Consider the following 6,542-nt stretch of genomic DNA (forward strand, 5'->3'; position numbering starts at 1 on the left):
AGTTGACTCCACCCCACACAGACCAAGTGGCTGGACAGAGCTGGGGTCTCACCAGCCCCTGGGCCTGCAGCACTCTGCTGCCCCAACCCTGGGCCCACTCAGAGCCACAGGGGCCTTCGCTGATCTTCTTCAGGGGGCAGGTGAGAGGGGAACCTTTAGGGTCCTCACCATTCACTTGCACCTCTCAGGCTCTGGGCGATTCTGTTGTCCACTCTTGGATTTGTTGTCCTTGTTCCAGACCCCTGCTCCTCTCACTCATCTTGACATCATCACAGGCCCAAGGTGCCCTCTGCATGTAATCTGAAGGGACACATTCTCAGGGACTGTTCCCTTCATACGACCCTGAACAGACCTCCACCTGGGGTCCCAACACTGTGACCAGCAGAATTTGGACCATTCTGGGTGGTGGGATGAAGGGGAACCAAGACACTTTTCAGCTCTTGGGGGAGTGTGAGCCTCCTCCCACTGTGTGCAGGGGTGACCAGTGGACACGGACACAGAGCACCTCATTGCTGTGCAGAGAGGGTGAGCCACATGAATGTATGGCAGCTACATGGACAGCACAGTCCACTTAAGTCCACATTGTGTGGACAGCTCTCCATCTCCTTAAGAGACAATTGCAAAATGTGGCTTCACAGGCTTCTAGAAGAACAGAACACACATTACAGTACCAATAATGGTACTATTTTCCTTACAAGTGCGTTCTTCTCATTTTTAAGGTGATCGGAGGGAGGCTTTTCTGCTCACATACCATCCATAATGTTTTGTTCTGGTGGAAATGACTATGCTCTTCCTCTCTGAAATTGTTACATTACTAAATGCAGCTCCTACCCCACTCCAGGGCCAACAGTGCCACCCACTGCAGCTAGGCACTCCCCAGAGCTTTCCTTGAGCCTGGACTATCTCTGTGTCCACAGGGTCCCTGACTGGTGGCTGAGGGGCTGGATGTGGAGAGACTCACACTCTTTTTTGTCTTTTTTGTACAATTCCAGTTCTCCCTGGAGTCCTGCTTTCTTTGCCTCTGCCTCTGCTCACAGGTACTGGGAACTTCTGGAAGTTGAACCCCCATTGGAAAGAAGCCACCTATGCTCACGTCAATTGGGCACTGCCTGGTCCCAGTGAGCTCCTTGGGGCCACATCCAGCTGTGGGAGCAGCTGCCCCACTACATTATGAGGGATATGCAACTGGGTACCCCCAAATGTATGCCATAGGAGAGACACTGGGAAAGACTTCCATGGAACAAAACTAATGTTACAGGAAGACCAAGTCTGAAATTGTCCCCATTCCGAGAATGTCGCGAGTACATCAGAATGTCCACTCTTGTTGTTTGGACAGGGAAATCCTCATCATGATTTGGTGGTAACGTGGGATCAGAATCTGTGAAAGTAAGGAAAGCGGCTGGCGCTCCTCTCAGGCTTAGTGCAGAACTCTAAAGGTTTTGCACAAACTCTTCCAACACAACTGCTTTATGACCGTGACCAGCTTGTCCACGTGCTCGAGGGACAGAGTAGCAGCAACTCCAAGAAGAGCAGGTTTAGCAGAAACTCTGCACAGAGAAGAACAACGGCAGGAAGATAAGCTGCCCCCGTTCTCTGAGCTGTTGGGAGAGAAAGAAAAATGCCCAGGACACAAAATCCTCTGCTTCTGGAAGAGAGAGGGGGAGAGGCCGAGAAGAGGGAGAAGAATCCCGAACAGACCCACCTCAACAGCACCTCCCAGGAAGCAGGAGGCAGAGGGCAATGGATCCTCACTTGTAAAGACGTTCAAATATGAAAATGAATTTATTCTTTAAAACCCTAAAAGTGGGCTGGGGATATAGCTCAGTTGGCAGAGTGCTTTCCTCACATGCACAAGATGCTAGGATCCATCCCCAGCACCACAAACAATTAAAAAAAAAATAAAATAAAAGTCTAAAAGTATTTACCATAAAAGACTGAACTTGTTTTTGTAAATAAGTATTGACCCATAGGCTTGAAACAAAATTACTAATAAAATAACAAGGGAATAAGTTAAAAATTTGAAATGACAGAATGGAACAAATTATTTACAAATCATATATGTGATATGGGTTTCATGCTAGAATATATAAAGAACAAATACAAATCTGTAACCAAAGCATAGCCTAAGTTTAAAAGAAGCCAAGGAGCCACGTATTGGGCATCCGTAATCTCAGGAGTCAGACACAAAATTCACAAGTTTGAAGCCAGCCTGGGCAATTGTCTCAAAAGAAAAATAAATAAATACATGTAAAGGGTTGGGGGTGTAGCTCAGAGGTACAGTGCCCCTCAAAACAATCCCCGGTAGTAAAAAAGAAGGGGGACAGCAAAGGGCTTGGATAGATGTTCCAGTGGCCAATAAGCACATGACAAGATGCTCAGTGTCATGAGTCACTATAGAAACAAATCAATGACTCCACACCTTCCTACATTCCCCAGGGACTCTGAAGAGCTGCAGTCACAGTGGAGAACACTTGGGCACTTCCTGCCAGAGCCAGGCAGAAGCCCATCTACCCAGCACTCCCACGGCTGGGCACATGCCCACAGGATGGGAAACAGGGACTCCAATAGCTCCCCCAGGCTAAGGCTCACCACACCATTCTTCACAACAGGCAGGTGTGGAAACAACCCCGTGTCCATCAACAGAGGAATTCATAAATAAACATGGTTTACAAATATGTTGGATTATTAATTAGCCATGAAAAATAAAGTTCTGATGCACTTTACAATCTAGGTAAACCTGAAAACATGACTAAACAAGAAGCAAAATGGTATGTGGTTGTATAATTTCATTTATATGAAATATCTGGAATAGGCAAATTCATAGAGACAGGAAATAGATTCAGGGTTACATGAGGCTAAGGTTCCTGAGAATTGATTGCTTATTGGTTAGAGTTTTAGTGCAGGTAATGAAAAAATCCTGGAAATAGTAGTAGTTGTTATATATTTGAATGGAATTGTGGCATGTATTTGCACATTTAAAAGGGTTAATATAGTACATTATTGTTATAAATATTTCCCAACAAAAAGTCTTCAGGAAAGATGTATAAAATACACCCATTCTGCTCAGATTTTTTTTTTTTGTGTGTGTGTGTGTGAGAGAGAGAGAGAGAGAGAGAGAGAGAGAGAGAGACAGACAGGTATGCGGGACTAGGGATTGGCCCCAGGGGCACTCTACCACTGGACTTTCATTTTTATTTTTTTTAAATATTTATTTATTTTAGTTTTAGGTGGACACAGTATCTTCATTTTATTTGTATATGGTGCTGAGGATCGAACCCAGTGCCTCACGCATGCTAAGCGAGAACCCTATCCCTGAGCCACAACCACAGCCCCTCATTTTTATTTTGAGACAAGGTCTCACTAAGTTGTCCAGGATGGCCTCAAACTAGCAATCCTCCTGCCTCAGCCTCCTGAACATCTGGGATGAGAGGCTGTGTCATGCATCTGGCCAGAGAATCTCCATAATACTCACATGAAAACCCCGCAGGCCCTTTGGTCTAAGATCCAAAGATTTAAAGACAAGAAACAAACCAGCCAACTTCAGACCCAGCTCACAAAGCCAGTGCTTACACCCTAAAGCATCAAGAGACACTTCCAGAGGCCCTTCCTTTGAAGGCTCAGGAACAGATGGCCCCTCCTGAGGCTGCCCATCCCCTGGGTGCACAGTTCTCCCTACTCTGGAGCAGGAGTCCCCAGGACAGCTCCCGTCCTCTTACTAGACTCACCCTGTGTTGGACAGGAAAGCTGGGGACCCTCAGTGAATAGGACCCACCCTGCAGCCTATAGGTCGGAGCTACCCGTGGCCAGGGTCAGGGCCCGCTCTCACCAGTTGGACCCTGGACAGTATCCCTGCTACAGTCCCTGACACTGGCCACAGGACTCCTCATGACCTCCAGAGGGCGATATGGGACTCAGAGCCAACACTTGGCAATTGATTCTGACACTTGGACCAGGCTTTGGCTCAGGAGGTGGAAATGTGGCCTGATTTCCATCCCCAATAGACCAGGGTGCCTCCCATGAACCTCCTCGGCTCCCACCCCCCACTCCTTCCTGGGCCTGTGAGGACCCTGAGCTGCCAGAGGTCTCTGAGGAAGCCCTTACCTCCTGGCATCACCCATAGAAAAAGTCAGGGTGACCACAGGAGAATCACTAGATAGAGGACAGAGGCCACCCGAAGAAGGCATGGGCAGGCCTGAGTCACAGCTCTACCAAAAAAATGGAGAGGGAGAGTCTCCTTAAAATCACTCCCTGAGGACCACAGAGCCTACCTACCTACCTCCACTACCACAGTCCTCCCCTCCCAGAACAAAAAGCTTATGAAGTCCTGAGATAGCCACTCAGAGGCCACGCTGGAGACACCAGGGGCTCCCTGTGTGGTGCTGAAAGCCCTGAGGCCAGGACACAGCTGAGGCCAGTGCTGGGTGAGCCACTTCTCTCAGGGGACAGCGTCCCCACCTGCCTTGCTCCTCAGGGTGTGGCATGCAGTAGTGAAACCCAACAGGGAAAGCAGAAGGGACAGGAGGCAGGACTGAGAGGGAGGGGACAGAGAGGTTCCTCCACAGAGACCCTGCCCCCAGCCCTGTGACCCAGGAGAGTGCTCCTGCCCTGGGAGGAGGCTGAGCTCAGAGAGGAGCAGGGCAGCAGGGCTGACTGGCCTGGACCTCCGGCTTCCCAGCGGGTCTGCAGTGAAGCTCTTTCCACAGAGGGGACAGAGCAGCAGGGACCATGCAGCCCCCCTCAGCCTGTCCCTGCAGAGGGGGCATCCACTGGCAGGGGGTCCTGCTGGCAGGTAAGAGGGGACAGTTCCCTGAGGAGGGCAGGAGGTGGAGCACAGTCCTGCTGGTGCCCCCTGGGGAGGACACAACCCTCACAGGGGACACAGGGCTTCACTGGGAACCTGATGGGAACAGAACACAGAAGACAGAAGCTCACCAACAGGAAACTCTCAGTGACCTGGAGCTGATGAAGGGGGATGGAAAGCTCAGGAGTTCTCTTTTCCAAGTGAATCACCAGGGGCCATTATATTGAAAATTGGTGTTAACAGCTCTGTCAAGGCCACTCTCCACATAGAAAGGCAACTTGAGCAGTGGACACTGTCTGCAGCCACCAGCCTCAGACATTGGCACAGACACCTGCATGCTCAGGACAGGGACACTGCTTCACCTCCCTGGAAAGACCCCCAACAACCCTCCATACAGGGGACCCAGCTGTGCTGGCTCAAGGTAGAGGCACTTTCAATCCTAACACAGCACAAACACCCCCTCTCATGTTGGACCAGGATAAGGTTAGTCTGGCTCTGGCCAGTGGCTTGGCCACTCTCAGGAACAGGACCACCATAACTTGTCCACAGGAGGCTGAGCCTGGTCCAGGCCCTGGGCCACAACAAGGGTCAGACTAGTCTGCCTCCTGGAGCTTCCTCTCTAGAGGGCAGGAGGCAGGCCAGAGGGAGATCTGCAGGTGAGGCCAGGTGCTGTGTAGATCTAGGAGGGCAGAGAGCAGGGAAATGTCCACAGGGAAGACCTGGGGTCTGTAAGGAGGTGGTCAGGGGACGCGGGTGCCCAGGCACCCTGACCTTTCCTAGGGCCAGTGTCTAGCTTGGCCTCAGAGGCCACCACACCCCAGCATCAACACCTGGTCAACACCTGGTCATTGCCCCTTCAGCCCACAGGTGGCTGGGAGCCCCTAGGCCTGCCCCTACAGTATCCACTCTTGCACTCAACCACTCCTCCAGGGTCGGATTCTTTTCCTGGGGCTTCGAGGAGCCCTGTCATCAAACACTCAAGACTGGGGACCCACCTGGCCAAGCCAATCTACACCGGTGGCATCTGGTCACCTTCTCAGGCTCCTTGACTCCCTGGACCACTAAAAGGGCTACATGGTCTCTCCCAGGACATGTTGTCTGCCCTGATACTCTGAAAACTGAGGACCCTCAGCCCCTCCTGCAGCAGGGGCCCAGCCCTCCTCACACCTCCTGCTGATTCTCTGCCCCCAGGCCAAGCTCCTTCTGACAGCTCCACCTCCCTGGCAAGACCCCCAACAAGGCTCCATACAGGAGATCCAGCTGTGCAGGCTCAGGGCAGGGGCAATCTCACCCCCAACAAGTTTAGTCTGGCCCTGGTCAGAGGCTTGGCCACTCATAACTGTGTCCTGAGCCCACCCTGCTTTCCTCCATATGTCTCAAGGGAGTCCTAGAGGCTACCAGGTGCAGAGTGGATGCTGGGAGCGTCTGTCAGTGGTCCTGGGTTAATGATGGGGGGAGCAGAGTCTGGACAGAAACTGGGGTGTCCGTCCAGAAGTGGACGCCAGTGCTCAGGACCCAGAGCTGGTAACTCCTGAGAAGAAGGGACTAAGGCAGACACAGGGAAGTAAGCTCTGTCCTTTCAGACGTGGGGAACTGCATTGAGTTACCACACCTTCCAGTCCTGATGCACCACTGGGATCTAAAGATCATTGTACTCTGATGCAGTAGTGCCGTGACTCATGACTCGGTCTCCCCCCAACCCCCACCCCAGTTGGATAGCAAGGCCAGTCTTCTGAGTAGG

The sequence above is a fragment of the Spermophilus citellus genome, assembly GCF_964194105.1.
Source record: "Spermophilus citellus genome assembly, chromosome: 18".
In the NCBI taxonomy this organism is placed as follows: domain Eukaryota; kingdom Metazoa; phylum Chordata; class Mammalia; order Rodentia; family Sciuridae; genus Spermophilus; species Spermophilus citellus.